The sequence below is a fragment of the Hyperolius riggenbachi genome, chromosome 2 (genome assembly GCF_040937935.1).
Source record: "Hyperolius riggenbachi isolate aHypRig1 chromosome 2, aHypRig1.pri, whole genome shotgun sequence".
NCBI classification, from domain to species: domain Eukaryota; kingdom Metazoa; phylum Chordata; class Amphibia; order Anura; family Hyperoliidae; genus Hyperolius; species Hyperolius riggenbachi.
The window spans coordinates 301,567,493-301,594,158 of record NC_090647.1 but is presented as its reverse complement, the minus strand read 5'-3'; the positions used below and the strand labels follow the sequence as shown (position 1 = coordinate 301,594,158).

At 47.9% G+C, this 26,666-nt stretch overlaps 40 non-coding genes across 40 annotated transcripts; all 40 read right to left on the bottom strand.

The window, feature by feature from the left end:
- Positions 1-491: 491 nt before the first annotated feature.
- Positions 492-565, bottom strand: TRNAI-AAU (transfer RNA isoleucine (anticodon AAU)). Its single transcript has one exon. It is a non-coding gene; the product is annotated as a tRNA-Ile (tRNA).
- Positions 566-686: 121 nt separating this feature from the next.
- On the bottom strand, positions 687-758 carry TRNAD-GUC (transfer RNA aspartic acid (anticodon GUC)). Its single transcript has one exon. It is a non-coding gene; the product is annotated as a tRNA-Asp (tRNA).
- Positions 759-1,440: 682 nt separating this feature from the next.
- On the bottom strand, positions 1,441-1,514 carry TRNAI-AAU (transfer RNA isoleucine (anticodon AAU)). The gene has a single exon. It is a non-coding gene; the product is annotated as a tRNA-Ile (tRNA).
- Positions 1,515-1,635: 121 nt separating this feature from the next.
- TRNAD-GUC (transfer RNA aspartic acid (anticodon GUC)) lies at positions 1,636-1,707 on the bottom strand. Its single transcript has one exon. It is a non-coding gene; the product is annotated as a tRNA-Asp (tRNA).
- Positions 1,708-2,389: 682 nt separating this feature from the next.
- TRNAI-AAU (transfer RNA isoleucine (anticodon AAU)) lies at positions 2,390-2,463 on the bottom strand. The gene has a single exon. It is a non-coding gene; the product is annotated as a tRNA-Ile (tRNA).
- A 121-nt stretch (positions 2,464-2,584) lies between these two features.
- On the bottom strand, positions 2,585-2,656 carry TRNAD-GUC (transfer RNA aspartic acid (anticodon GUC)). Its single transcript has one exon. It is a non-coding gene; the product is annotated as a tRNA-Asp (tRNA).
- Positions 2,657-3,338: 682 nt separating this feature from the next.
- On the bottom strand, positions 3,339-3,412 carry TRNAI-AAU (transfer RNA isoleucine (anticodon AAU)). The gene has a single exon. It is a non-coding gene; the product is annotated as a tRNA-Ile (tRNA).
- Positions 3,413-3,533: 121 nt separating this feature from the next.
- On the bottom strand, positions 3,534-3,605 carry TRNAD-GUC (transfer RNA aspartic acid (anticodon GUC)). Its single transcript has one exon. It is a non-coding gene; the product is annotated as a tRNA-Asp (tRNA).
- A 682-nt stretch (positions 3,606-4,287) lies between these two features.
- Positions 4,288-4,361, bottom strand: TRNAI-AAU (transfer RNA isoleucine (anticodon AAU)). The gene has a single exon. It is a non-coding gene; the product is annotated as a tRNA-Ile (tRNA).
- A 121-nt stretch (positions 4,362-4,482) lies between these two features.
- TRNAD-GUC (transfer RNA aspartic acid (anticodon GUC)) lies at positions 4,483-4,554 on the bottom strand. Its single transcript has one exon. It is a non-coding gene; the product is annotated as a tRNA-Asp (tRNA).
- A 682-nt stretch (positions 4,555-5,236) lies between these two features.
- Positions 5,237-5,310, bottom strand: TRNAI-AAU (transfer RNA isoleucine (anticodon AAU)). The gene has a single exon. It is a non-coding gene; the product is annotated as a tRNA-Ile (tRNA).
- A 121-nt stretch (positions 5,311-5,431) lies between these two features.
- Positions 5,432-5,503, bottom strand: TRNAD-GUC (transfer RNA aspartic acid (anticodon GUC)). The gene has a single exon. It is a non-coding gene; the product is annotated as a tRNA-Asp (tRNA).
- Positions 5,504-11,984: 6,481 nt separating this feature from the next.
- Positions 11,985-12,056, bottom strand: TRNAD-GUC (transfer RNA aspartic acid (anticodon GUC)). Its single transcript has one exon. It is a non-coding gene; the product is annotated as a tRNA-Asp (tRNA).
- Positions 12,057-12,738: 682 nt separating this feature from the next.
- TRNAI-AAU (transfer RNA isoleucine (anticodon AAU)) lies at positions 12,739-12,812 on the bottom strand. Its single transcript has one exon. It is a non-coding gene; the product is annotated as a tRNA-Ile (tRNA).
- Positions 12,813-12,933: 121 nt separating this feature from the next.
- On the bottom strand, positions 12,934-13,005 carry TRNAD-GUC (transfer RNA aspartic acid (anticodon GUC)). Its single transcript has one exon. It is a non-coding gene; the product is annotated as a tRNA-Asp (tRNA).
- A 682-nt stretch (positions 13,006-13,687) lies between these two features.
- On the bottom strand, positions 13,688-13,761 carry TRNAI-AAU (transfer RNA isoleucine (anticodon AAU)). Its single transcript has one exon. It is a non-coding gene; the product is annotated as a tRNA-Ile (tRNA).
- A 121-nt stretch (positions 13,762-13,882) lies between these two features.
- TRNAD-GUC (transfer RNA aspartic acid (anticodon GUC)) lies at positions 13,883-13,954 on the bottom strand. Its single transcript has one exon. It is a non-coding gene; the product is annotated as a tRNA-Asp (tRNA).
- A 682-nt stretch (positions 13,955-14,636) lies between these two features.
- TRNAI-AAU (transfer RNA isoleucine (anticodon AAU)) lies at positions 14,637-14,710 on the bottom strand. Its single transcript has one exon. It is a non-coding gene; the product is annotated as a tRNA-Ile (tRNA).
- Positions 14,711-14,831: 121 nt separating this feature from the next.
- On the bottom strand, positions 14,832-14,903 carry TRNAD-GUC (transfer RNA aspartic acid (anticodon GUC)). The gene has a single exon. It is a non-coding gene; the product is annotated as a tRNA-Asp (tRNA).
- Positions 14,904-15,585: 682 nt separating this feature from the next.
- TRNAI-AAU (transfer RNA isoleucine (anticodon AAU)) lies at positions 15,586-15,659 on the bottom strand. The gene has a single exon. It is a non-coding gene; the product is annotated as a tRNA-Ile (tRNA).
- Positions 15,660-15,780: 121 nt separating this feature from the next.
- On the bottom strand, positions 15,781-15,852 carry TRNAD-GUC (transfer RNA aspartic acid (anticodon GUC)). The gene has a single exon. It is a non-coding gene; the product is annotated as a tRNA-Asp (tRNA).
- Positions 15,853-16,534: 682 nt separating this feature from the next.
- Positions 16,535-16,608, bottom strand: TRNAI-AAU (transfer RNA isoleucine (anticodon AAU)). The gene has a single exon. It is a non-coding gene; the product is annotated as a tRNA-Ile (tRNA).
- Positions 16,609-16,729: 121 nt separating this feature from the next.
- Positions 16,730-16,801, bottom strand: TRNAD-GUC (transfer RNA aspartic acid (anticodon GUC)). The gene has a single exon. It is a non-coding gene; the product is annotated as a tRNA-Asp (tRNA).
- Positions 16,802-17,483: 682 nt separating this feature from the next.
- On the bottom strand, positions 17,484-17,557 carry TRNAI-AAU (transfer RNA isoleucine (anticodon AAU)). The gene has a single exon. It is a non-coding gene; the product is annotated as a tRNA-Ile (tRNA).
- A 121-nt stretch (positions 17,558-17,678) lies between these two features.
- TRNAD-GUC (transfer RNA aspartic acid (anticodon GUC)) lies at positions 17,679-17,750 on the bottom strand. Its single transcript has one exon. It is a non-coding gene; the product is annotated as a tRNA-Asp (tRNA).
- An 876-nt stretch (positions 17,751-18,626) lies between these two features.
- Positions 18,627-18,698, bottom strand: TRNAD-GUC (transfer RNA aspartic acid (anticodon GUC)). Its single transcript has one exon. It is a non-coding gene; the product is annotated as a tRNA-Asp (tRNA).
- A 682-nt stretch (positions 18,699-19,380) lies between these two features.
- On the bottom strand, positions 19,381-19,454 carry TRNAI-AAU (transfer RNA isoleucine (anticodon AAU)). The gene has a single exon. It is a non-coding gene; the product is annotated as a tRNA-Ile (tRNA).
- Positions 19,455-19,575: 121 nt separating this feature from the next.
- Positions 19,576-19,647, bottom strand: TRNAD-GUC (transfer RNA aspartic acid (anticodon GUC)). Its single transcript has one exon. It is a non-coding gene; the product is annotated as a tRNA-Asp (tRNA).
- Positions 19,648-20,329: 682 nt separating this feature from the next.
- On the bottom strand, positions 20,330-20,403 carry TRNAI-AAU (transfer RNA isoleucine (anticodon AAU)). The gene has a single exon. It is a non-coding gene; the product is annotated as a tRNA-Ile (tRNA).
- A 121-nt stretch (positions 20,404-20,524) lies between these two features.
- TRNAD-GUC (transfer RNA aspartic acid (anticodon GUC)) lies at positions 20,525-20,596 on the bottom strand. Its single transcript has one exon. It is a non-coding gene; the product is annotated as a tRNA-Asp (tRNA).
- A 682-nt stretch (positions 20,597-21,278) lies between these two features.
- On the bottom strand, positions 21,279-21,352 carry TRNAI-AAU (transfer RNA isoleucine (anticodon AAU)). The gene has a single exon. It is a non-coding gene; the product is annotated as a tRNA-Ile (tRNA).
- A 121-nt stretch (positions 21,353-21,473) lies between these two features.
- TRNAD-GUC (transfer RNA aspartic acid (anticodon GUC)) lies at positions 21,474-21,545 on the bottom strand. The gene has a single exon. It is a non-coding gene; the product is annotated as a tRNA-Asp (tRNA).
- Positions 21,546-22,421: 876 nt separating this feature from the next.
- Positions 22,422-22,493, bottom strand: TRNAD-GUC (transfer RNA aspartic acid (anticodon GUC)). The gene has a single exon. It is a non-coding gene; the product is annotated as a tRNA-Asp (tRNA).
- A 682-nt stretch (positions 22,494-23,175) lies between these two features.
- TRNAI-AAU (transfer RNA isoleucine (anticodon AAU)) lies at positions 23,176-23,249 on the bottom strand. Its single transcript has one exon. It is a non-coding gene; the product is annotated as a tRNA-Ile (tRNA).
- Positions 23,250-23,370: 121 nt separating this feature from the next.
- On the bottom strand, positions 23,371-23,442 carry TRNAD-GUC (transfer RNA aspartic acid (anticodon GUC)). The gene has a single exon. It is a non-coding gene; the product is annotated as a tRNA-Asp (tRNA).
- Positions 23,443-24,124: 682 nt separating this feature from the next.
- On the bottom strand, positions 24,125-24,198 carry TRNAI-AAU (transfer RNA isoleucine (anticodon AAU)). The gene has a single exon. It is a non-coding gene; the product is annotated as a tRNA-Ile (tRNA).
- A 121-nt stretch (positions 24,199-24,319) lies between these two features.
- Positions 24,320-24,391, bottom strand: TRNAD-GUC (transfer RNA aspartic acid (anticodon GUC)). Its single transcript has one exon. It is a non-coding gene; the product is annotated as a tRNA-Asp (tRNA).
- Positions 24,392-25,073: 682 nt separating this feature from the next.
- TRNAI-AAU (transfer RNA isoleucine (anticodon AAU)) lies at positions 25,074-25,147 on the bottom strand. The gene has a single exon. It is a non-coding gene; the product is annotated as a tRNA-Ile (tRNA).
- A 121-nt stretch (positions 25,148-25,268) lies between these two features.
- Positions 25,269-25,340, bottom strand: TRNAD-GUC (transfer RNA aspartic acid (anticodon GUC)). The gene has a single exon. It is a non-coding gene; the product is annotated as a tRNA-Asp (tRNA).
- Positions 25,341-26,216: 876 nt separating this feature from the next.
- TRNAD-GUC (transfer RNA aspartic acid (anticodon GUC)) lies at positions 26,217-26,288 on the bottom strand. Its single transcript has one exon. It is a non-coding gene; the product is annotated as a tRNA-Asp (tRNA).
- Positions 26,289-26,666: the final 378 nt, after the last annotated feature.

Below are 26,666 nucleotides of genomic sequence, written 5' to 3'. Positions count from 1 at the left end.
ACAACTAGTAGTGATTTGTTTCCATAAATCCTGAAATGATCTTTTTGCTCACTACCTTTCCTAACGGTCACCGAGGCCACATTCTGTCCTGAATGTGGCCTCTAGGGTTTGTTTGGTTTTGCTTTTGGGTAGAGGTTATTCTGTGAAATAGATTGTGTTTCAATTTTGTGTTAGGTGCAAAAGACAAGCAACGGTATTTCCATACAGCTGAAAGGAGAGCAGCAGTATTGCTTGGAAAGAAAAAGCAGTTGGCAAAGTTGTATGCAAAGTAGGTAACTGTTTTTGCATGCCATGTAAAAGGACATTTCCAATGAGGGGGGAGTGCGATTTCATCTCCTTGAAACCATGACAACAGTCCTGGGTGTACAGAGGGCTCGCTGCCTTTAGCAGAGTCAACTGATGGAAAGAGGGCCAGTGATCTCCAGTGCAGAAGCAATGACTGCTTTCACAGTGCCCAGACAGGCAGAGTGAAAAGTCTAAGCGCACACCTGTGGCCCGTACGGGGATCGAACCCGCGACCTTGGCGTTATTAGCACCACGCTCTAACCAACTGAGCTAACCGGCCATGGCACTGTGAGTCTCCACCACCAGCAAGGGGGCTGGAAAATGTTAGTGAAAGGGCTGAACAAACGTTATTCCTAGGCTAGACACATGGAGATAAACAAAGTTTAAGAAGCAAAAGCTGCCTCCCCGTCGGGGAATTGAACCCCGGTCTCCCGCGTGACAGGCGGGGATACTGACCACTATACTAACGAGGATACCCCTGGGCTTTGTCCTCTCAAGAACACAGAGATGGACAAAACCAACCAACTAGCAAATTCAAAGGCTACTCTTCAAAAGCACCTCCCACAGTCTTTCCAGTTCAGGTTTCCTTTAAACTGTATCTTCAGTCACAGAAGTAGGGCAGTAGTGCTTTCCATGTAGCCAGGCTGGAATCCAGTAGCCAATTACAACTAGTAGTGATTTGTTTCCATAAATCCTGAAATGATCTTTTTGCTCACTACCTTTCCTAACGGTCACCGAGGCCACATTCTGTCCTGAATGTGGCCTCTAGGGTTTGTTTGGTTTTGCTTTTGGGTAGAGGTTATTCTGTGAAATAGATTGTGTTTCAATTTTGTGTTAGGCGCAAAAGACAAGCAACGGTATTTCCATACAGCTGAAAGGAGAGCAGCAGTATTGCTGGGAAAGAAAAAGCAGTTGGCAAAGTTGTATGCAAAGTAGGTAACTGTTTTTGCATGCCATGTAAAAGGACATTTCCAATGAGGGGGGAGTGCGATTTCATCTCCTTGAAACCATGACAACAGTCCTGGGTGTACAGAGGGCTCGCTGCCTTTAGCAGAGTCAACTGATGGAAAGAGGGTCAGTGATCTCCAGTGCAGAAGCAACGACTGCTTTCACAGTGCCCAGACAGGCAGAGTGAAAAGTCTAAGCGCACACCTGTGGCCCGTACGGGGATCGAACCCGCGACCTTGGCGTTATTAGCACCACGCTCTAACCAACTGAGCTAACCGGCCATGGCACTGTGAGTCTCCACCACTAGCAAGGGGGCTGGAAAATGTTAGTGAAAGGGCTGAACAAACGTTATTCCTAGGCTAGACACATGGAGATAAACAAAGTTTAAGAAGCAAAAGCTGCCTCCCCGTCGGGGAATTGAACCCCGGTCTCCCGCGTGACAGGCGGGGATACTGACCACTATACTAACGAGGATACCCCTGGGCTTTGTCCTCTCAAGAACACAGAGATGGACAAAACCAACCAACTAGCAAATTCAAAGGCTACTCTTCAAAAGCACCTCCCACAGTCTTTCCAGTTCAGGTTTCCTTTAAACTGTATCTTCAGTCACAGAAGTAGGGCAGTAGTGCTTTCCATGTAGCCAGGCTGGAATCCAGTAGCCAATTACAACTAGTAGTGATTTGTTTCCATAAATCCTGAAATGATCTTTTTGCTCACTACCTTTCCTAACGGTCACCGAGGCCACATTCTGTCCTGAATGTGGCCTCTAGGGTTTGTTTGGTTTTGCTTTTGGGTAGAGGTTATTCTGTGAAATAGATTGTGTTTCAATTTTGTGTTAGGTGCAAAAGACAAGCAACGGTATTTCCATACAGCTGAAAGGAGAGCAGCAGTATTGCTTGGAAAGAAAAAGCAGTTGGCAAAGTTGTATGCAAAGTAGGTAACTGTTTTTGCATGCCATGTAAAAGGACATTTCCAATGAGGGGGGAGTGCGATTTCATCTCCTTGAAACCATGACAACAGTCCTGGGTGTACAGAGGGCTCGCTGCCTTTAGCAGAGTCAACTGATGGAAAGAGGGCCAGTGATCTCCAGTGCAGAAGCAATGACTGCTTTCACAGTGCCCAGACAGGCAGAGTGAAAAGTCTAAGCGCACACCTGTGGCCCGTACGGGGATCAAACCCGCGACCTTGGCGTTATTAGCACCACGCTCTAACCAACTGAGCTAACCGGCCATGGCACTGTGAGTCTCCACCACCAGCAAGGGGGCTGGAAAATGTTAGTGAAAGGGCTGAACAAACGTTATTCCTAGGCTAGACACATGGAGATAAACAAAGTTTAAGAAGCAAAAGCTGCCTCCCCGTCGGGGAATTGAACCCCGGTCTCCCGCGTGACAGGCGGGGATACTGACCACTATACTAACGAGGATACCCCTGGGCTTTGTCCTCTCAAGAACACAGAGATGGACAAAACCAACCAACTAGCAAATTCAAAGGCTACTCTTCAAAAGCACCTCCCACAGTCTTTCCAGTTCAGGTTTCCTTTAAACTGTATCTTCAGTCACAGAAGTAGGGCAGTAGTGCTTTCCATGTAGCCAGGCTGGAATCCAGTAGCCAATTACAACTAGTAGTGATTTGTTTCCATAAATCCTGAAATGATCTTTTTGCTCACTACCTTTCCTAACGGTCACCGAGGCCACATTCTGTCCTGAATGTGGCCTCTAGGGTTTGTTTGGTTTTGCTTTTGGGTAGAGGTTATTCTGTGAAATAGATTGTGTTTCAATTTTGTGTTAGGCGCAAAAGACAAGCAACGGTATTTCCATACAGCTGAAAGGAGAGCAGCAGTATTGCTGGGAAAGAAAAAGCAGTTGGCAAAGTTGTATGCAAAGTAGGTAACTGTTTTTGCATGCCATGTAAAAGGACATTTCCAATGAGGGGGGAGTGCGATTTCATCTCCTTGAAACCATGACAACAGTCCTGGGTGTACAGAGGGCTCGCTGCCTTTAGCAGAGTCAACTGATGGAAAGAGGGTCAGTGATCTCCAGTGCAGAAGCAACGACTGCTTTCACAGTGCCCAGACAGGCAGAGTGAAAAGTCTAAGCGCACACCTGTGGCCCGTACGGGGATCGAACCCGCGACCTTGGCGTTATTAGCACCACGCTCTAACCAACTGAGCTAACCGGCCATGGCACTGTGAGTCTCCACCACCAGCAAGGGGGCTGGAAAATGTTAGTGAAAGGGCTGAACAAACGTTATTCCTAGGCTAGACACATGGAGATAAACAAAGTTTAAGAAGCAAAAGCTGCCTCCCCGTCGGGGAATTGAACCCCGGTCTCCCGCGTGACAGGCGGGGATACTGACCACTATACTAACGAGGATACCCCTGGGCTTTGTCCTCTCAAGAACACAGAGATGGACAAAACCAACCAACTAGCAAATTCAAAGGCTACTCTTCAAAAGCACCTCCCACAGTCTTTCCAGTTCAGGTTTCCTTTAAACTGTATCTTCAGTCACAGAAGTAGGGCAGTAGTGCTTTCCATGTAGCCAGGCTGGAATCCAGTAGCCAATTACAACTAGTAGTGATTTGTTTCCATAAATCCTGAAATGATCTTTTTGCTCACTACCTTTCCTAACGGTCACCGAGGCCACATTCTGTCCTGAATGTGGCCTCTAGGGTTTGTTTGGTTTTGCTTTTGGGTAGAGGTTATTCTGTGAAATAGATTGTGTTTCAATTTTGTGTTAGGTGCAAAAGACAAGCAACGGTATTTCCATACAGCTGAAAGGAGAGCAGCAGTATTGCTGGGAAAGAAAAAGCAGTTGGCAAAGTTGTATGCAAAGTAGGTAACTGTTTTTGCATGCCATGTAAAAGGACATTTCCAATGAGGGGGGAGTGCGATTTCATCTCCTTGAAACCATGACAACAGTCCTGGGTGTACAGAGGGCTCGCTGCCTTTAGCAGAGTCAACTGATGGAAAGAGGGCCAGTGATCTCCAGTGCAGAAGCAATGACTGCTTTCACAGTGCCCAGACAGGCAGAGTGAAAAGTCTAAGCGCACACCTGTGGCCCGTACGGGGATCGAACCCGCGACCTTGGCGTTATTAGCACCACGCTCTAACCAACTGAGCTAACCGGCCATGGCACTGTGAGTCTCCACCACCAGCAAGGGGGCTGGAAAATGTTAGTGAAAGGGCTGAACAAACGTTATTCCTAGGCTAGACACATGGAGATAAACAAAGTTTAAGAAGCAAAAGCTGCCTCCCCGTCGGGGAATTGAACCCCGGTCTCCCGCGTGACAGGCGGGGATACTGACCACTATACTAACGAGGATACCCCTGGGCTTTGTCCTCTCAAGAACACAGAGATGGACAAAACCAACCAACTAGCAAATTCAAAGGCTACTCTTCAAAAGCACCTCCCACAGTCTTTCCAGTTCAGGTTTCCTTTAAACTGTATCTTCAGTCACAGAAGTAGGGCAGTAGTGCTTTCCATGTAGCCAGGCTGGAATCCAGTAGCCAATTACAACTAGTAGTGATTTGTTTCCATAAATCCTGAAATGATCTTTTTGCTCACTACCTTTCCTAACGGTCACCGAGGCCACATTCTGTCCTGAATGTGGCCTCTAGGGTTTGTTTGGTTTTGCTTTTGGGTAGAGGTTATTCTGTGAAATAGATTGTGTTTCAATTTTGTGTTAGGCGCAAAAGACAAGCAACGGTATTTCCATACAGCTGAAAGGAGAGCAGCAGTATTGCTGGGAAAGAAAAAGCAGTTGGCAAAGTTGTATGCAAAGTAGGTAACTGTTTTTGCATGCCATGTAAAAGGACATTTCCAATGAGGGGGGAGTGCGATTTCATCTCCTTGAAACCATGACAACAGTCCTGGGTGTACAGAGGGCTCGCTGCCTTTAGCAGAGTCAACTGATGGAAAGAGGGTCAGTGATCTCCAGTGCAGAAGCAACGACTGCTTTCACAGTGCCCAGACAGGCAGAGTGAAAAGTCTAAGCGCACACCTGTGGCCCGTACGGGGATCGAACCCGCGACCTTGGCGTTATTAGCACCACGCTCTAACCAACTGAGCTAACCGGCCATGGCACTGTGAGTCTCCACCACCAGCAAGGGGGCTGGAAAATGTTAGTGAAAGGGCTGAACAAATGTTATTCCTAGGCTAGACACATGGAGATAAACAAAGTTTAAGAAGCAAAAGCTGCCTCCCCGTCGGGGAATTGAACCCCGGTCTCCCACGTGACAGGCGGGGATACTGACCACTATACTAACGAGGATAACCCTGGGCTTTGTCCTCTCAAGAACACAGAGATGGACAAAACCAACCAACTAGCAAATTCAAAGGCTACTCTTCAAAAGCACCTCCCACAGTCTTTCCAGTTCAGGTTTCCTTTAAACTGTATCTTCAGTCACAGAAGTAGGGCAGTAGTGCTTTCCATGTAGCCAGGCTGGAATCCAGTAGCCAATTACAACTAGTAGTGATTTGTTTCCATAAATCCTGAAATGATCTTTTTGCTCACTACCTTTCCTAACAGTCACCGAGGCCACATTCTGTCCTGAATGTGGCCTCTAGGGTTTGTTTGGTTTTGCTTTTGGGTAGAGGTTATTCTGTGAAATAGATTGTGTTTCAATTTTGTGTTAGGTGCAAAAGACAAGCAACGGTATTTCCATACAGCTGAAAGGAGAGCAGCAGTATTGCTGGGAAAGAAAAAGCAGTTGGCAAAGTTGTATGCAAAGTAGGTAACTGTTTTTGCATGCCATGTAAAAGGACATTTCCAATGAGGGGGGAGTGCGATTTCATCTCCTTGAAACCATGACAACAGTCCTGGGTGTACAGAGGGCTCGCTGCCTTTAGCAGAGTCAACTGATGGAAAGAGGGTCAGTGATCTCCAGTGCAGAAGCAACGACTGCTTTCACAGTGCCCAGACAGGCAGAGTGAAAAGTCTAAGCGCACACCTGTGGCCCATACGGGGATCAAACCCGCGACCTTGGCATTATTAGCACCACGCTCTAACCAACTGAGTAACCGGCCATGGCACTGTGAGTCTCCACTAGTGTTGGGCGAACATCTAGATGTTCGGGTTCGGGCCGAACAGGCCGAACATGGCCGCGATGTTCGGGTGTTCGACCCGAACTCCGAACATAATGGAAGTCAATGGGGACCCGAACTTTTGTGCTTTGTAAAGCCTCCTTATATGCTACATACCCCAAATTTACAGGGTATGTGCACCTTGGGAGTGGGTACAAGAGGAAAAAAAAATTTAGCAAAAAGAGCTTATAGTTTTTGAGAAAATCGATTTTAAAGTTTCAAAGGGAAAACTGTCTTTTAAATGCGGGAAATGTCTGTTTTCTTTGCACAGGTAACATGCTTTTTGTCGGCATGCAGTCATAAATGTAATACATATAAGAGGTTCCAGGAAAAGGGACCGGTAATGCTAACCCAGCAGCAGCACACGTGATGGAACAGGAGGAGGGTGGCGCAGGAGGAGAAGGCCACGCTTTGAGACACAACAACCCAGGCCTTGCATGAGGACAAGAAGCGTGCGGATAGCATGCTTTGTACCACCATGCAGTCATAAATGTAATAAAGATAAGTGGTTCAATAAACAGGGACCACGCGGCAACGCTAACCCAGCAGCAGCACACGTGATGGAACAGGAGGAGGCGCAGGAGGAGAAGGCCACGCTTTGTGAGACACAACAACCCAGGCCTTGCATGAGGACAAAAAGCGTGCGGATAGCATGCTTTGTACCGCCATGTAGTCATAAATGTAATAAAGATAAGAGGTTCAATAAACAGGGACCACGCGGCAACGCTAACCCAGCAGCAGCAGCAGCAGCAGCACACGTGATGGAACAGGAGGAGGCGCAGGAGGAGAAGGCCACGCTTTGTGAGACACAACAACCCAGGCCTTGCATGAGGACAAAAAGCGTGCGGATAGCATGCTTTGTACCGCCATGTAGTCATAAATGTAATAAAGATAAGAGGTTCAATAAACAGGGACCACGCGGCAACGGTAACCCAGCAGCAGCAGCAGCACACGTGATGGAACAGGAGGAGGCGCAGGAGGAGAAGGCCACGCTTTGTGAGACACAACAACCCAGGCCTTGCATGAGGACAAAAAGCGTGCGGATATAGCAGCAATGCTTTTTGCCGCCATGCAGTCATAAATGTAATACAGATGAGAGGTTCAATAAACAGGGACCGGAAACGCTAAACCATCCCAGATGTTCATCGGTCATGTTACTTGGTTGGGGTCCAGGAGTGTTGCGTAGTCGTTTCCAATCCAGGATTGATTCATTTTAATTTGAGTCAGACGGTCTGCATTTTCTGTGGAGAGGCGGATACGCCGATCTGTGATGATGCCTCCGGCAGCACTGAAACAGCGTTCCGACATAACGCTGGCTGCCGGGCAAGCCAGCACCTCTATTGCGTACATTGCCAGTTCGTGCCAGGTGTCTAGCTTCATGCCCGGTTTCAGGTCCAGCGGTGCCAGCCACAAATCCGTCTGTTCCTTTATTCCCCTCCAAATTTCCTCCCCTGTGTGCTGCTTATCCCCAAGGCAGATCAGCTTCAGCAACGCTTGCTGACGCATGCCAACAGCTGTGCTGCACTGCTTCCACGATCCTACTGCTGCTGGTGCTGGGTTAGCATTTCCGGATGAGGTACAGCTTTGAGATGCGTTGGAGGAGAAGGAGTCAGAGAGGTAGGTGCTGCTGTTGTTATCCAGCTGTTTGCGGCGTGGGCAACACCCGCGCCGTAGCAGGTGAGGAATCGCTGCCAGGCTCCACAAGGTTCACCCAGTGCGCGGTAAGGGAGATGTATCGACCCTGGCCGAACGCACTCGTCCAGGTGTCAGTGGTGAGGTGAACCTTGCAGGCAACGGCATTCTTCAAGCTTCGGGTTATTTAGCTGACCACGTGCTCATGCAACTCAGGCACTGCAGAGCGCGCAAAGTGGTAGCGGCTGGGAACCACGTAACGTGGGATGGCCACTGACATCATGCCCTTGAAGCTGTTTGTCTCCACCACTCGATATGGCAGCATTTCGCAGGCCAGAAGCTTGGCTATGCTGGCTGGCTGTTACTGCCACGGCCCGGGGGTCATTTGCTGGCAATTTCCTCTTGTGCTCAAACATCTCAGAAACAGACAACTCAACCGTAGCGCTGCACACCGAAGGGCTGTTGGTTGTTGTGTTTGATGAACACTGGGAGACCTCAAGAGCACTAGTCCGGAAAGTGACAGTGTCAGCATCGTCTGATGTTTGTGAATGTTGTGAACCACGCAATGGCTGGGCTACTGCTGCTGCTGAGGCGGGTCTGGTGGTGAGTCTGGTGAACCCAAGGGAGGCAGTGTTGCTGGTGGTACCCTGTCCTGCCGCGTTTGCCCACAGAGTGGGATGTTTGGATAGAATGTGGCGGCTCATGCTGGTGGTGGAGAGGTTGTTAATACTTTTCCCCCTGCTCAGGCGGGTCTTGCACACCTTGCAAATCGCCATGGTAACATCCTCAGTGCAGTCTTCAAAGAAAGCCCAGACTTTAACTGGCTGAGGACTCGGACCTCGTGCGTGATGTGCTGGTGCTGCTTAACCCACTGCTGGACGCTTGAGAGGTCATCCAAGTAATTATCTGGTCCTGTTCTTTTGGATCTGTGAGGGTTGTTGTCCTGGACAACATGGGCAGTATTGAGTGGGTTTTCTTGGGTGCTCCCCTGTGGCCTGTACGTGAACCGTCAGGGGAAACACCTCTTCCCTTGCCCCTCCCTCTTTCACCGGATTTCTTCCTCATTTCACTTATCCTTAAAGTACACGCTGACTGGCAGCAGTACAGTGGCAGTACAGAAATGCTATACAGTGGTGGGTGAGCGGTGTACCACTATTGTCAGCAGTGACACAGAGCACAATGCTATACAGTGGCGGGTGAGCGGTGTACTACTGTTCCCAGCAGACACAGAGTGGAAGTAAACACAATGCTATATAGTGTGGCTGAGCCGTGTACACAGAGTGGCATTAAACACAATGCTATATAGTCTGCTATATAGTCACCCCGAACAGGGTGATGTTCTGCAGAACCCAAACAGTGGCAAACACTGTTCGCCCAACACTACTGGGAGGGAACGCAGATTTTAGTACCTAAACACACGATACAACATGTTTTCCGGGGTCGGACTCTGAGGCACATACAGATGGTCCCGATCATCATCCTCATCATACAACTCTTCTCCTGAGTCTGACCCACCCACCACCTCTGCCACCCCAACATCCCCAGACACAGACCCCTCATCGTCCTCAACATTAACTTGGGATGCTGGCCTGAGCCAGACCTCCTCCTCCACATCAGGCCCCATCATCTCCTCAATGGCAGCCCTCATTAATCGCTCTGGCGACGGACTGATGGACACAACGTTCTCCTCCGGGGAGGGCTGCTGCTGACCACTGGCTGCTGGGGTGGATGTTATAGCTTGCGTGGGGCGTTGGCTGTTGCTGTTGTTGGGAGTGCTGCTCACAGCGGAGGTCTCTGGGGAACTCATGTTGAGCTCATATAGTGGTTGACGGTGAGTGGAGTATTACTGATCCCAGCAATATACACACTGACTGGCAGAGTACGCAATGCTATATAGTGTGGCTGAGCGGTGTACACAGAGTGGCAGTAAACACAATGCTATATAGTCTGGCTGAGCGAGCGGTGTACTACTGTTCCCAGCAGAATCAGAGTGGCAGTAAACAATGGTATATAGTCTGGCTGAGCGGTGTACACAGAGTGTCAGTAAACAATGGTATATAGTCTGGCTGAGCGGTGTACACACAATGCTATATAGTCTGCTATATAGTGTCAGTAAACAATGGTATATAGTCTGGCTGAGCGAGCGGTGTACTACTGTTCCCAGCAGAATCAGAGTGGCAGTAAACAATGGTATATAGTCTGGCTGAGCGGTGTACACAGAGTGTCAGTAAACAATGGTATATAGTCTGGCTGAGCGAGCGGTGTACTACTGTTCCCAGCAGAATCAGAGTGGCAGTAAACAATGGTATATAGTCTGGCTGAGCGGTGTACACAGAGTGTCAGTAAACAATGGTATATAGTCTGGCTGAGCGGTGTACACAGAGTGTCAGTAAACAATGGCATATAGTCTGGCTGAGCGGTGTACACACAATGCTATATAGTCTGCTATATAGTGTCAGTAAACAATGGTATATAGTCTGGCTGAGCGAGCGGTGTACTACTGTTCCCAGCAGAATCAGAGTGGCAGTAAACAATGGTATATAGTCTGGCTGAGCGGTGTACACAGAGTGTCAGTAAACAATGGTATATAGTGTGGCTGAGTGGTGTACACAGAGTGTCAGTAAACAATGGTATATAGTCTGGCTGAGCGGTGTACACAGAGTGTCAGTAAACAATGGTATATAGTCTGGCTGAGCGAGCGGTGTACTACTGTTCCCAGCAGAATCAGAGTGGCAGTAAACAATGGTATATAGTCTGGCTGAGCGGTGTACACAGAGTGTCAGTAAACAATGGTATATAGTGTGGCTGAGTGGTGTACACAGAGTGTCAGTAAACAATGGTATATAGTCTGGCTGAGCGGTGTACACAGAGTGGCAGTAAACACAATGCTATATACTCTGGCTGAGCGAGCGGTGTACTACTGTTCCCAGCAGACACAGAACAGTAAACAGAATGCTATATAGTGTGGCTGAGCGAGCGGTGTACCACTATTCCCAGCAGACACAGAACAGTGAACAGAATGCTATATAGTGTGGCTGAGCGAGCGGTGTACCACTATTCCCAGCAGACACAGAACAGTGAACAGAATGCTATATAGTGTGGCTGAGCGAGCGGTGTACTACTGTTCCCAGCAGACACAGAACAGTACACAGAATGCTATATAGTGTGGCTGAACGAGCGGTGTACTACTGTTCCCAGCAGACACAGAACAGTACACAGAATGCTATATAGTGTGGCTGAACGAGCGGTGTACCACTATTCCAAGCAGACACAGAACAGTGAACAGAATGCTATATAGTGTGGCTGAGCGAGCGGTGTACCACTATTCCCAGCAGACACAGAGTGGCAGTAAACAGAATGCTATATAGTGTGGCTGAGCGAGGTACACAGAGTGGCAGTAAACAGAATGCTATATAGTGTGGCTGAGCAAGCGGTGTACTACTATTCCCAGCAGACACAGAGTGGCAGTAAACAGAATGCTATATAGTGTGGCTGAGCGAGGTACACAGAGTGGCAGTAAACAGAATGCTGAGCGAGCGGTGTACTACTATTCCCAGCAGCGACACACAATGACTGGGGGGGACCCTGGCTAGCGTGGCTGGAGCGCGAACTACCCTGCCTGCCTACCCAAAGCTAAACCCACAGACAAATGGCGGAGATATGACGTGGTTCGGGTATTTATTTACCCGAACCACGTGACAGTTCGGCCAATCAGAGCGCGTTCGGGTCCGAACCACGTGACCCGTTCGGCCAATCACAGCGCTAGCCGAACGTTCGGGGAACGTTCGGCCATGCGCTCTTAGTTCGGCCATATGGCCGAACGGTTTGGCCGAGCACCGTCAGGTGTTCGGCCGAACTCGAACATCACCCGAACAGGGTGATGTTCTGCAGAACCCGAACAGTGGCGAACACTGTTCGCCCAACACTAGTCTCCACCACCAGCAAGGGGGCTGGAAAATGTTAGTGAAAGGGCTGAACAAACGTTATTCCTAGGCTAGACACATGGAGATAAACAAAGTTTAAGAAGCGAAAGCTGCCTCCCCGTCGGGGAATTGAACCCCGGTCTCCCGCGTGACAGGCGGGGATACTGACCACTATACTAACGAGGATAACCCTGGGCTTTGTCCTCTCAAGAACACAGAGATGGACAAAACCAACCAACTAGCAAATTCAAAGGCTACTCTTCAAAAGCACCTCCCACAGTCTTTCCAGTTCAGGTTTCCTTTAAACTGTATCTTCAGTCACAGAAGTAGGGCAGTAGTGCTTTCCATGTAGCCAGGCTGGAATCCAGTAGCCAATTACAACTAGTAGTGATTTGTTTCCATAAATCCTGAAATGATCTTTTTGCTCACTACCTTTCCTAACGGTCACCGAGGCCACATTCTGTCCTGAATGTGGCCTCTAGGGTTTGTTTGGTTTTGCTTTTGGGTAGAGGTTATTCTGTGAAATAGATTGTGTTTCAATTTTGTGTTAGGTGCAAAAGACAAGCAACGGTATTTCCATACAGCTGAAAGGAGAGCAGCAGTATTGCTGGGAAAGAAAAAGCAGTTGGCAAAGTTGTATGCAAAGTAGGTAACTGTTTTTGCATGCCATGTAAAAGGACATTTCCAATGAGGGGGGAGTGTGATTTCATCTCCTTGAAACCATGACAACCGTCCTGGGTGTACAGAGGGCTCGCTGCCTTTAGCAGAGTCAACTGATGGAAAGAGGGTCAGTGATCTCCAGTGCAGAAGCAACGACTGCTTTCACAGTGCCCAGACAGGCAGAGTGAAAAGTCTAAGCGCACACCTTTGGCCCGTACGGGGATCGAACCCGCAACCTTGGCGTTATTAGCACCACGCTCTAACCAACTGAGCTAACCGGCCATGGCACTGTGAGTCTCCACCACCAGCAAGGGGGCTGGAAAATGTTAGTGAAAGGGCTGAACAAACGTTATTCCTAGGCTAGACACATGGAGATAAACAAAGTTTAAGAAGCAAAAGCTGCCTCCCCGTCGGGGAATTGAACCCCGGTCTCCCGCGTGACAGGCGGGGATACTGACCACTATACTAACGAGGATACCCCTGGGCTTTGTCATCTCAAGAACACAGAGATGGACAAAACCAACCAACTAGCAAATTCAAAGGCTACTCTTCAAAAGCACCTCCCACAGTCTTTCCAGTTCAGGTTTCCTTTAAACTGTATCTTCAGTCACAGAAGTAGGGCAGTAGTGCTTTCCATGTAGCCAGGCTGGAATCCAGTAGCCAATTACAACTAGTAGTGATTTGTTTCCATAAATCCTGAAATGATCTTTTTGCTCACTACCTTTCCTAACGGTCACCGAGGCCACATTCTGTCCTGAATGTGGCCTCTAGGGTTTGTTTGGTTTTGCTTTTGGGTAGAGGTTATTCTGTGAAATAGATTGTGTTTCAATTTTGTGTTAGGTGCAAAAGACAAGCAACGGTATTTCCATACAGCTGAAAGGAGAGCAGCAGTATTGCTGGGAAAGAAAAAGCAGTTGGCAAAGTTGTATGCAAAGTAGGTAACTGTTTTTGCATGCCATGTAAAAGGACATTTCCAATGAGGGGGGAGTGTGATTTCATCTCCTTGAAACCATGACAACCGTCCTGGGTGTACAGAGGGCTCGCTGCCTTTAGCAGAGTCAACTGATGGAAAGAGGGTCAGTGATCTCCAGTGCAGAAGCAACGACTGCTTTCACAGTGCCCAGACAGGCAGAGTGAAAAGTCTAAGCGCACACCTGTGGCCCGTACGGGGATCGAACCCGCGACCTTGGCGTTATTAGCACCACGCTCTAACCAACTGAGCTAACCGGCCATGGCACTGTGAGTCTCCACCACCAGCAAGGGGGCTGGAAAATGTTAGTGAAAGGGCTGAACAAACGTTATTCCTAGGCTAGACACATGGAGATAAACAAAGTTTAAGAAGCAAAAGCTGCCTCCCCGTCGGGGAATTGAACCCCGGTCTCCCGCGTGACAGGCGGGGATACTGACCACTATACTAACGAGGATACCCCTGGGCTTTGTCCTCTCAAGAACACAGAGATGGACAAAACCAACCAACTAGCAAATTCAAAGGCTACTCTTCAAAAGCACCTCCCACAGTCTTTCCAGTTCAGGTTTCCTTTAAACTGTATCTTCAGTCACAGAAGTAGGGCAGTAGTGCTTTCCATGTAGCCAGGCTGGAATCCAGTAGCCAATTACAACTAGTAGTGATTTGTTTCCATAAATCCTGAAATGATCTTTTTGCTCACTACCTTTCCTAACGGTCACCGAGGCCACATTCTGTCCTGAATGTGGCCTCTAGGGTTTGTTTGGTTTTGCTTTTGGGTAGAGGTTATTCTGTGAAATAGATTGTGTTTCAATTTTGTGTTAGGCGCAAAAGACAAGCAACGGTATTTCCATACAGCTGAAAGGAGAGCAGCAGTATTGCTGGGAAAGAAAAAGCAGTTGGCAAAGTTGTATGCAAAGTAGGTAACTGTTTTTGCATGCCATGTAAAAGGACATTTCCAATGAGGGGGGAGTGCGATTTCATCTCCTTGAAACCATGACAACAGTCCTGGGTGTACAGAGGGCTCGCTGCCTTTAGCAGAGTCAACTGATGGAAAGAGGGTCAGTGATCTCCAGTGCAGAAGCAACGACTGCTTTCACAGTGCCCAGACAGGCAGAGTGAAAAGTCTAAGCGCACACCTGTGGCCCGTACGGGGATCGAACCCGCGACCTTGGCGTTATTAGCACCACGCTCTAACCAACTGAGCTAACCGGCCATGGCACTGTGAGTCTCCACCACCAGCAAGGGGGCTGGAAAATGTTAGTGAAAGGGCTGAACAAACGTTATTCCTAGGCTAGACACATGGAGATAAACAAAGTTTAAGAAGCAAAAGCTGCCTCCCCGTCGGGGAATTGAACCCCGGTCTCCCGCGTGACAGGCGGGGATACTGACCACTATACTAACGAGGATAACCCTGGGCTTTGTCCTCTCAAGAACACAGAGATGGACAAAACCAACCAACTAGCAAATTCAAAGGCTACTCTTCAAAAGCACCTCCCACAGTCTTTCCAGTTCAGGTTTCCTTTAAACTGTATCTTCAGTCACAGAAGTAGGGCAGTAGTGCTTTCCATGTAGCCAGGCTGGAATCCAGTAGCCAATTACAACTAGTAGTGATTTGTTTCCATAAATCCTGAAATGATCTTTTTGCTCACTACCTTTCCTAACGGTCACCGAGGCCACATTCTGTCCTGAATGTGGCCTCTAGGGTTTGTTTGGTTTTGCTTTTGGGTAGAGGTTATTCTGTGAAATAGATTGTGTTTCAATTTTGTGTTAGGTGCAAAAGACAAGCAACGGTATTTCCATACAGCTGAAAGGAGAGCAGCAGTATTGCTGGGAAAGAAAAAGCAGTTGGCAAAGTTGTATGCAAAGTAGGTAACTGTTTTTGCATGCCATGTAAAAGGACATTTCCAATGAGGGGGGAGTGTGATTTCATCTCCTTGAAACCATGACAACCGTCCTGGGTGTACAGAGGGCTCGCTGCCTTTAGCAGAGTCAACTGATGGAAAGAGGGTCAGTGATCTCCAGTGCAGAAGCAACGACTGCTTTCACAGTGCCCAGACAGGCAGAGTGAAAAGTCTAAGCACACACCTGTGGCCCGTACGGGGATCGAACCCGCGACCTTGGCGTTATTAGCACCACGCTCTAACCAACTGAGCTAACCGGCCATGGCACTGTGAGTCTCCACCACCAGCAAGGGGGCTGGAAAATGTTAGTGAAAGGGCTGAACAAACGTTATTCCTAGGCTAGACACATGGAGATAAACAAAGTTTAAGAAGCAAAAGCTGCCTCCCCGTCGGGGAATTGAACCCCGGTCTCCCACGTGACAGGCGGGGATACTGACCACTATACTAACGAGGATACCCCTGGGCTTTGTCCTCTCAAGAACACAGAGATGGACAAAACCAACCAACTAGCAAATTCAAAGGCTACTCTTCAAAAGCACCTCCCACAGTCTTTCCAGTTCAGGTTTCCTTTAAACTGTATCTTCAGTCACAGAAGTAGGGCAGTAGTGCTTTCCATGTAGCCAGGCTGGAATCCAGTAGCCAATTACAACTAGTAGTGATTTGTTTCCATAAATCCTGAAATGATCTTTTTGCTCACTACCTTTCCTAACGGTCACCGAGGCCACATTCTGTCCTGAATGTGGCCTCTAGGGTTTGTTTGGTTTTGCTTTTGGGTAGAGGTTATTCTGTGAAATAGATTGTGTTTCAATTTTGTGTTAGGCGCAAAAGACAAGCAACGGTATTTCCATACAGCTGAAAGGAGAGCAGCAGTATTGCTGGGAAAGAAAAAGCAGTTGGCAAAGTTGTATGCAAAGTAGGTAACTGTTTTTGCATGCCATGTAAAAGGACATTTCCAATGAGGGGGGAGTGCGATTTCATCTCCTTGAAACCATGACAACAGTCCTGGGTGTACAGAGGGCTCGCTGCCTTTAGCAGAGTCAACTGATGGAAAGAGGGTCAGTGATCTCCAGTGCAGAAGCAACGACTGCTTTCACAGTGCCCAGACAGGCAGAGTGAAAAGTCTAAGCGCACACCTGTGGCCCGTACGGGGATCGAACCCACGACCTTGGCGTTATTAGCACCACGCTCTAACCAACTGAGCTAACCGGCCATGGCACTGTGAGTCTCCACCACCAGCAAGGGGGCTGGAAAATGTTAGTGAAAGGGCTGAACAAATGTTATTCCTAGGCTAGACACATGGAGATAAACAAAGTTTAAGAAGCAAAAGCTGCCTCCCCGTCGGGGAATTGAACCCCGGTCTCCCGCGTGACAGGCGGGGATACTGACCACTATACTAACGAGGATAACCCTGGGCTTTGTCCTCTCAAGAACACAGAGATGGACAAAACCAACCAACTAGCAAATTCAAAGGCTACTCTTCAAAAGCACCTCCCACAGTCTTTCCAGTTCAGGTTTCCTTTAAACTGTATCTTCAGTCACAGAAGTAGGGCAGTAGTGCTTTCCATGTAGCCAGGCTGGAATCCAGTAGCCAATTACAACTAGTAGTGATTTGTTTCCATAAATCCTGAAATGATCTTTTTGCTCACTACCTTTCCTAACGGTCACCGAGGCCACATTCTGTCCTGAATGTGGCCTCTAGGGTTTGTTTGGTTTTGCTTTTGGGTAGAGGTTATTCTGTGAAATAGATTGTGTTTCAATTTTGTGTTAGGCGCAAAAGACAAGCAACGGTATTTCCATACAGCTGAAAGGAGAGCAGCAGTATTGCTGGGAAAGAAAAAGCAGTTGGCAAAGTTGTATGCAAAGTAGGTAACTGTTTTTGCATGCCATGTAAAAGGACATTTCCAATGAGGGGGGAGTGCGATTTCATCTCCTTGAAACCATGACAACAGTCCTGGGTGTACAGAGGGCTCGCTGCCTTTAGCAGAGTCAACTGATGGAAAGAGGGTCAGTGATCTCCAGTGCAGAAGCAACGACTGCTTTCACAGTGCCCAGACAGGCAGAGTGAAAAGTCTAAGCGCACACCTGTGGCCCGTACGGGGATCGAACCCGCGACCTTGGCATTATTAGCACCACGCTCTAACCAACTGAGCTAACCGGCCATGGCACTGTGAGTCTCCACCACCAGCAAGGGGGCTGGAAAATGTTAGTGAAAGGGCTGAACAAATGTTATTCCTAGGCTAGACACATGGAGATAAACAAAGTTTAAGAAGCAAAAGCTGCCTCCCCGTCAGGGAATTGAACCCCGGTCTCCCACGTGACAGGCGGGGATACTGACCACTATACTAACGAGGATAACCCTGGGCTTTGTCCTCTCAAGAACACAGAGATGGACAAAACCAACCAACTAGCAAATTCAAAGGCTACTCTTCAAAAGCACCTCCCACAGTCTTTCCAGTTCAGGTTTCCTTTAAACTGTATCTTCAGTCACAGAAGTAGGGCAGTAGTGCTTTCCATGTAGCCAGGCTGGAATCCAGTAGCCAATTACAACTAGTAGTGATTTGTTTCCATAAATCCTGAAATGATCTTTTTGCTCACTACCTTTCCTAACAGTCACCGAGGCCACATTCTGTCCTGAATGTGGCCTCTAGGGTTTGTTTGGTTTTGCTTTTGGGTAGAGGTTATTCTGTGAAATAGATTGTGTTTCAATTTTGTGTTAGGTGCAAAAGACAAGCAACGGTATTTCCATACAGCTGAAAGGAGAGCAGCAGTATTGCTGGGAAAGAAAAAGCAGTTGGCAAAGTTGTATGCAAAGTAGGTAACTGTTTTTGCATGCCATGTAAAAGGACATTTCCAATGAGGGGGGAGTGCGATTTCATCTCCTTGAAACCATGACAACAGTCCTGGGTGTACAGAGGGCTCGCTGCCTTTAGCAGAGTCAACTGATGGAAAGAGGGTCAGTGATCTCCAGTGCAGAAGCAACGACTGCTTTCACAGTGCCCAGACAGGCAGAGTGAAAAGTCTAAGCGCACACCTGTGGCCCATACGGGGATCAAACCCGCGACCTTGGCATTATTAGCACCACGCTCTAACCAACTGAGTAACCGGCCATGGCACTGTGAGTCTCCACCACCAGCAAGGGGGCTGGAAAATGTTAGTGAAAGGGCTGAACAAACGTTATTCCTAGGCTAGACACATGGAGATAAACAAAGTTTAAGAAGCAAAAGCTGCCTCCCCGTCGGGGAATTGAACCCCGGTCTCCCGCGTGACAGGCGGGGATACTGACCACTATACTAACGAGGATACCCCTGGGCTTTGTCCTCTCAAGAACACAGAGATGGACAAAACCAACCAACTAGCAAATTCAAAGGCTACTCTTCAAAAGCACCTCCCACAGTCTTTCCAGTTCAGGTTTCCTTTAAACTGTATCTTCAGTCACAGAAGTAGGGCAGTAGTGCTTTCCATGTAGCCAGGCTGGAATCCAGTAGCCAATTACAACTAGTAGTGATTTGTTTCCATAAATCCTGAAATGATCTTTTTGCTCACTACCTTTCCTAACGGTCACCGAGGCCACATTCTGTCCTGAATGTGGCCTCTAGGGTTTGTTTGGTTTTGCTTTTGGGTAGAGGTTATTCTGTGAAATAGATTGTGTTTCAATTTTGTGTTAGGTGCAAAAGACAAGCAACGGTATTTCCATACAGCTGAAAGGAGAGCAGCAGTATTGCTGGGAAAGAAAAAGCAGTTGGCAAAGTTGTATGCAAAGTAGGTAACTGTTTTTGCATGCCATGTAAAAGGACATTTCCAATGAGGGGGGAGTGCGATTTCATCTCCTTGAAACCATGACAACAGTCCTGGGTGTACAGAGGGCTCGCTGCCTTTAGCAGAGTCAACTGATGGAAAGAGGGTCAGTGATCTCCAGTGCAGAAGCAACAACTGCTTTCACAGTGCCCAGACAGGCAGAGTGAAAAGTCTAAGCGCACACCTGTGGCCCGTATGGGGATCGAACCCACGACCTTGGCGTTATTAGCACCACGCTCTAACCAACTGAGCTAACCAGCCATGGCACTGTGAGTCTCCACCACCAGCAAGGGGGCTGGAAAATGTTAGTGAAAGGGCTGAACAAACGTTATTCCTAGGCTAGACACATGGAGATAAACAAAGTTTAAGAAGCAAAAGCTGCCTCCCCGTCGGGGAATTGAACCCCGGTCTCCCGCGTGACAGGCGGGGATACTGACCACTATACTAACGAGGATAACCCTGGGCTTTGTCCTCTCAAGAACACAGAGATGGACAAAACCAACCAACTAGCAAATTCAAAGGCTACTCTTCAAAAGCACCTCCCACAGTCTTTCCAGTTCAGGTTTCCTTTAAACTGTATCTTCAGTCACAGAAGTAGGGCAGTAGTGCTTTCCATGTAGCCAGGCTGGAATCCAGTAGCCAATTACAACTAGTAGTGATTTGTTTCCATAAATCCTGAAATGATCTTTTTGCTCACTACCTTTCCTAACGGTCACCGAGGCCACATTCTGTCCTGAATGTGGCCTCTAGGGTTTGTTTGGTTTTGCTTTTGGGTAGAGGTTATTCTGTGAAATAGATTGTGTTTCAATTTTGTGTTAGGCGCAAAAGACAAGCAACGGTATTTCCATACAGCTGAAAGGAGAGCAGCAGTATTGCTGGGAAAGAAAAAGCAGTTGGCAAAGTTGTATGCAAAGTAGGTAACTGTTTTTGCATGCCATGTAAAAGGACATTTCCAATGAGGGGGGAGTGCGATTTCATCTCCTTGAAACCATGACAACAGTCCTGGGTGTACAGAGGGCTCGCTGCCTTTAGCAGAGTCAACTGATGGAAAGAGGGTCAGTGATCTCCAGTGCAGAAGCAACGACTGCTTTCACAGTGCCCAGACAGGCAGAGTGAAAAGTCTAAGCGCACACCTGTGGCCCGTACGGGGATCAAACCCGCGACCTTGGCGTTATTAGCACCACGCTCTAACCAACTGAGCTAACCGGCCATGGCACTGTGAGTCTCCACCACCAGCAAGGGGGCTGGAAAATGTTAGTGAAAGGGCTGAACAAACGTTATTCCTAGGCTAGACACATGGAGATAAACAAAGTTTAAGAAGCAAAAGCTGCCTCCCCGTCGGGGAATTGAACCCCGGTCTCCCGCGTGACAGGCGGGGATACTGACCACTATACTAACGAGGATAACCCTGGGCTTTGTCCTCTCAAGAACACAGAGATGGACAAAACCAACCAACTAGCAAATTCAAAGGCTACTCTTCAAAAGCACCTCCCACAGTCTTTCCAGTTCAGGTTTCCTTTAAACTGTATCTTCAGTCACAGAAGTAGGGCAGTAGTGCTTTCCATGTAGCCAGGCTGGAATCCAGTAGCCAATTACAACTAGTAGTGATTTGTTTCCATAAATCCTGAAATGATCTTTTTGCTCACTACCTTTCCTAACGGTCACCGAGGCCACATTCTGTCCTGAATGTGGCCTCTAGGGTTTGTTTGGTTTTGCTTTTGGGTAGAGGTTATTCTGTGAAATAGATTGTGTTTCAATTTTGTGTTAGGCGCAAAAGACAAGCAACGGTATTTCCATACAGCTGAAAGGAGAGCAGCAGTATTGCTGGGAAAGAAAAAGCAGTTGGCAAAGTTGTATGCAAAGTAGGTAACTGTTTTTGCATGCCATGTAAAAGGACATTTCCAATGAGGGGGGAGTGCGATTTCATCTCCTTGAAACCATGACAACAGTCCTGGGTGTACAGAGGGCTCGCTGCCTTTAGCAGAGTCAACTGATGGAAAGAGGGTCAGTGATCTCCAGTGCAGAAGCAACGACTGCTTTCACAGTGCCCAGACAGGCAGAGTGAAAAGTCTAAGCGCACACCTGTGGCCCGTACGGGGATCGAACCCGCGACCTTGGCATTATTAGCACCACGCTCTAACCAACTGAGCTAACCGGCCATGGCACTGTGAGTCTCCACCACCAGCAAGGGGGCTGGAAAATGTTAGTGAAAGGGCTGAACAAATGTTATTCCTAGGCTAGACACATGGAGATAAACAAAGTTTAAGAAGCAAAAGCTGCCTCCCCGTCGGGGAATTGAACCCCGGTCTCCCACGTGACAGGCGGGGATACTGACCACTATACTAACGAGGACAACCCTGGGCTTTGTCCTCTCAAGAACACAGAGATGGACAAAACCAACCAACTAGCAAATTCAAAGGCTACTCTTCAAAAGCACCTCCCACAGTCTTTCCAGTTCAGGTTTCCTTTAAACTGTATCTTCAGTCACAGAAGTAGGGCAGTAGTGCTTTCCATGTAGCCAGGCTGGAATCCAGTAGCCAATTACAACTAGTAGTGATTTGTTTCCATAAATCCTGAAATGATCTTTTTGCTCACTACCTTTCCTAACAGTCACCGAGGCCACATTCTGTCCTGAATGTGGCCTCTAGGGTTTGTTTGGTTTTGCTTTTGGGTAGAGGTTATTCTGTGAAATAGATTGTGTTTCAATTTTGTGTTAGGTGCAAAAGACAAGCAACGGTATTTCCATACAGCTGAAAGGAGAGCAGCAGTATTGCTGGGAAAGAAAAAGCAGTTGGCAAAGTTGTATGCAAAGTAGGTAACTGTTTTTGCATGCCATGTAAAAGGACATTTCCAATGAGGGGGGAGTGCGATTTCATCTCCTTGAAACCATGACAACAGTCCTGGGTGTACAGAGGGCTCGCTGCCTTTAGCAGAGTCAACTGATGGAAAGAGGGTCAGTGATCTCCAGTGCAGAAGCAACGACTGCTTTCACAGTGCCCAGACAGGCAGAGTGAAAAGTCTAAGCGCACACCTGTGGCCCATACGGGGATCAAACCCGCGACCTTGGCATTATTAGCACCACGCTCTAACCAACTGAGTAACCGGCCATGGCACTGTGAGTCTCCACCACCAGCAAGGGGGCTGGAAAATGTTAGTGAAAGGGCTGAACAAACGTTATTCCTAGGCTAGACACATGGAGATAAACAAAGTTTAAGAAGCAAAAGCTGCCTCCCCGTCGGGGAATTGAACCCCGGTCTCCCGCGTGACAGGCGGGGATACTGACCACTATACTAACGAGGATACCCCTGGGCTTTGTCCTCTCAAGAACACAGAGATGGACAAAACCAACCAACTAGCAAATTCAAAGGCTACTCTTCAAAAGCACCTCCCACAGTCTTTCCAGTTCAGGTTTCCTTTAAACTGTATCTTCAGTCACAGAAGTAGGGCAGTAGTGCTTTCCATGTAGCCAGGCTGGAATCCAGTAGCCAATTACAACTAGTAGTGATTTGTTTCCATAAATCCTGAAATGATCTTTTTGCTCACTACCTTTCCTAACGGTCACCGAGGCCACATTCTGTCCTGAATGTGGCCTCTAGGGTTTGTTTGGTTTTGCTTTTGGGTAGAGGTTATTCTGAGAAATAGATTGTGTTTCAATTTTGTGTTAGGCGCAAAAGACAAGCAACGGTATTTCCATACAGCTGAAAGGAGAGCAGCAGTATTGCTGGGAAAGAAAAAGCAGTTGGCAAAGTTGTATGCAAAGTAGGTAACTGTTTTTGCATGCCATGTAAAAGGACATTTCCAATGAGGGGGGAGTGCGATTTCATCTCCTTGAAACCATGACAACAGTCCTGGGTGTACAGAGGGCTCGCTGCCTTTAGCAGAGTCAACTGATGGAAAGAGGGTCAGTGATCTCCAGTGCAGAAGCAACGACTGCTTTCACAGTGCCCAGACAGGCAGAGTGAAAAGTCTAAGCGCACACCTGTGGCCCGTACGGGGATCGAACCCGCAACCTTGGCGTTATTAGCACCACGCTCTAACCAACTGAGCTAACCGGCCATGGCACTGTGAGTCTCCACCACCAGCAAGGGGGCTGGAAAATGTTAGTGAAAGGGCTGAACAAACGTTATTCCTAGGCTAGACACATGGAGATAAACAAAGTTTAAGAAGCAAAAGCTGCCTCCCCGTCGGGGAATTGAACCCCGGTCTCCCGCGTGACAGGCGGGGATACTGACCACTATACTAACGAGGATAACCCTGGGCTTTGTCCTCTCAAGAACACAGAGATGGACAAAACCAACCAACTAGCAAATTCAAAGGCTACTCTTCAAAAGCACCTCCCACAGTCTTTCCAGTTCAGGTTTCCTTTAAACTGTATCTTCAGTCACAGAAGTAGGGCAGTAGTGCTTTCCATGTAGCCAGGCTGGAATCCAGTAGCCAATTACAACTAGTAGTGATTTGTTTCCATAAATCCTGAAATGATCTTTTTGCTCACTACCTTTCCTAACGGTCACCGAGGCCACATTCTGTCCTGAATGTGGCCTCTAGGGTTTGTTTGGTTTTGCTTTTGGGTAGAGGTTATTCTGTGAAATAGATTGTGTTTCAATTTTGTGTTAGGTGCAAAAGACAAGCAACGGTATTTCCATACAGCTGAAAGGAGAGCAGCAGTATTGCTGGGAAAGAAAAAGCAGTTGGCAAAGTTGTATGCAAAGTAGGTAACTGTTTTTGCATGCCATGTAAAAGGACATTTCCAATGAGGGGGGAGTGTGATTTCATCTCCTTGAAACCATGACAACCGTCCTGGGTGTACAGAGGGCTCGCTGCCTTTAGCAGAGTCAACTGATGGAAAGAGGGTCAGTGATCTCCAGTGCAGAAGCAACGACTGCTTTCACAGTGCCCAGACAGGCAGAGTGAAAAGTCTAAGCGCACACCTGTGGCCCGTACGGGGATCGAACCCGCGACCTTGGCGTTATTAGCACCACGCTCTAACCAACTGAGCTAACCGGCCATGGCACTGTGAGTCTCCACCACCAGCAAGGGGGCTGGAAAATGTTAGTGAAAGGGCTGAACAAACGTTATTCCTAGGCTAGACACATGGAGATAAACAAAGTTTAAGAAGCAAAAGCTGCCTCCCCGTCGGGGAATTGAACCCCGGTCTCCCGCGTGACAGGCGGGGATACTGACCACTATACTAACGAGGATAACCCTGGGCTTTGTCCTCTCAAGAACACAGAGATGGACAAAACCAACCAACTAGCAAATTCAAAGGCTACTCTTCAAAAGCACCTCCCACAGTCTTTCCAGTTCAGGTTTCCTTTAAACTGTATCTTCAGTCACAGAAGTAGGGCAGTAGTGCTTTCCATGTAGCCAGGCTGGAATCCAGTAGCCAATTACAACTAGTAGTGATTTGTTTCCATAAATCCTGAAATGATCTTTTTGCTCACTACCTTTCCTAACGGTCACCGAGGCCACATTCTGTCCTGAATGTGGCCTCTAGGGTTTGTTTGGTTTTGCTTTTGGGTAGAGGTTATTCTGTGAAATAGATTGTGTTTCAATTTTGTGTTAGGCGCAAAAGACAAGCAACGGTATTTCCATACAGCTGAAAGGAGAGCAGCAGTATTGCTGGGAAAGAAAAAGCAGTTGGCAAAGTTGTATGCAAAGTAGGTAACTGTTTTTGCATGCCATGTAAAAGGACATTTCCAATGAGGGGGGAGTGCGATTTCATCTCCTTGAAACCATGACAACAGTCCTGGGTGTACAGAGGGCTCGCTGCCTTTAGCAGAGTCAACTGATGGAAAGAGGGTCAGTGATCTCCAGTGCAGAAGCAACGACTGCTTTCACAGTGCCCAGACAGGCAGAGTGAAAAGTCTAAGCGCACACCTGTGGCCCGTACGGGGATCGAACCCGCGACCTTGGCATTATTAGCACCACGCTCTAACCAACTGAGCTAACCGGCCATGGCACTGTGAGTCTCCACCACCAGCAAGGGGGCTGGAAAATGTTAGTGAAAGGGCTGAACAAATGTTATTCCTAGGCTAGACACATGGAGATAAACAAAGTTTAAGAAGCAAAAGCTGCCTCCCCGTCGGGGAATTGAACCCCGGTCTCCCACGTGACAGGCGGGGATACTGACCACTATACTAACGAGGATAACCCTGGGCTTTGTCCTCTCAAGAACACAGAGATGGACAAAACCAACCAACTAGCAAATTCAAAGGCTACTCTTCAAAAGCACCTCCCACAGTCTTTCCAGTTCAGGTTTCCTTTAAACTGTATCTTCAGTCACAGAAGTAGGGCAGTAGTGCTTTCCATGTAGCCAGGCTGGAATCCAGTAGCCAATTACAACTAGTAGTGATTTGTTTCCATAAATCCTGAAATGATCTTTTTGCTCACTACCTTTCCTAACAGTCACCGAGGCCACATTCTGTCCTGAATGTGGCCTCTAGGGTTTGTTTGGTTTTGCTTTTGGGTAGAGGTTATTCTGTGAAATAGATTGTGTTTCAATTTTGTGTTAGGTGCAAAAGACAAGCAACGGTATTTCCATACAGCTGAAAGGAGAGCAGCAGTATTGCTGGGAAAGAAAAAGCAGTTGGCAAAGTTGTATGCAAAGTAGGTAACTGTTTTTGCATGCCATGTAAAAGGACATTTCCAATGAGGGGGGAGTGCGATTTCATCTCCTTGAAACCATGACAACAGTCCTGGGTGTACAGAGGGCTCGCTGCCTTTAGCAGAGTCAACTGATGGAAAGAGGGTCAGTGATCTCCAGTGCAGAAGCAACGACTGCTTTCACAGTGCCCAGACAGGCAGAGTGAAAAGTCTAAGCGCACACCTGTGGCCCATACGGGGATCAAACCCGCGACCTTGGCATTATTAGCACCACGCTCTAACCAACTGAGTAACCGGCCATGGCACTGTGAGTCTCCACCACCAGCAAGGGGGCTGGAAAATGTTAGTGAAAGGGCTGAACAAACGTTATTCCTAGGCTAGACACATGGAGATAAACAAAGTTTAAGAAGCAAAAGCTGCCTCCCCGTCGGGGAATTGAACCCCGGTCTCCCGCGTGACAGGCGGGGATACTGACCACTATACTAACGAGGATACCCCTGGGCTTTGTCCTCTCAAGAACACAGAGATGGACAAAACCAACCAACTAGCAAATTCAAAGGCTACTCTTCAAAAGCACCTCCCACAGTCTTTCCAGTTCAGGTTTCCTTTAAACTGTATCTTCAGTCACAGAAGTAGGGCAGTAGTGCTTTCCATGTAGCCAGGCTGGAATCCAGTAGCCAATTACAACTAGTAGTGATTTGTTTCCATAAATCCTGAAATGATCTTTTTGCTCACTACCTTTCCTAACGGTCACCGAGGCCACATTCTGTCCTGAATGTGGCCTCTAGGGTTTGTTTGGTTTTGCTTTTGGGTAGAGGTTATTCTGAGAAATAGATTGTGTTTCAATTTTGTGTTAGGCGCAAAAGACAA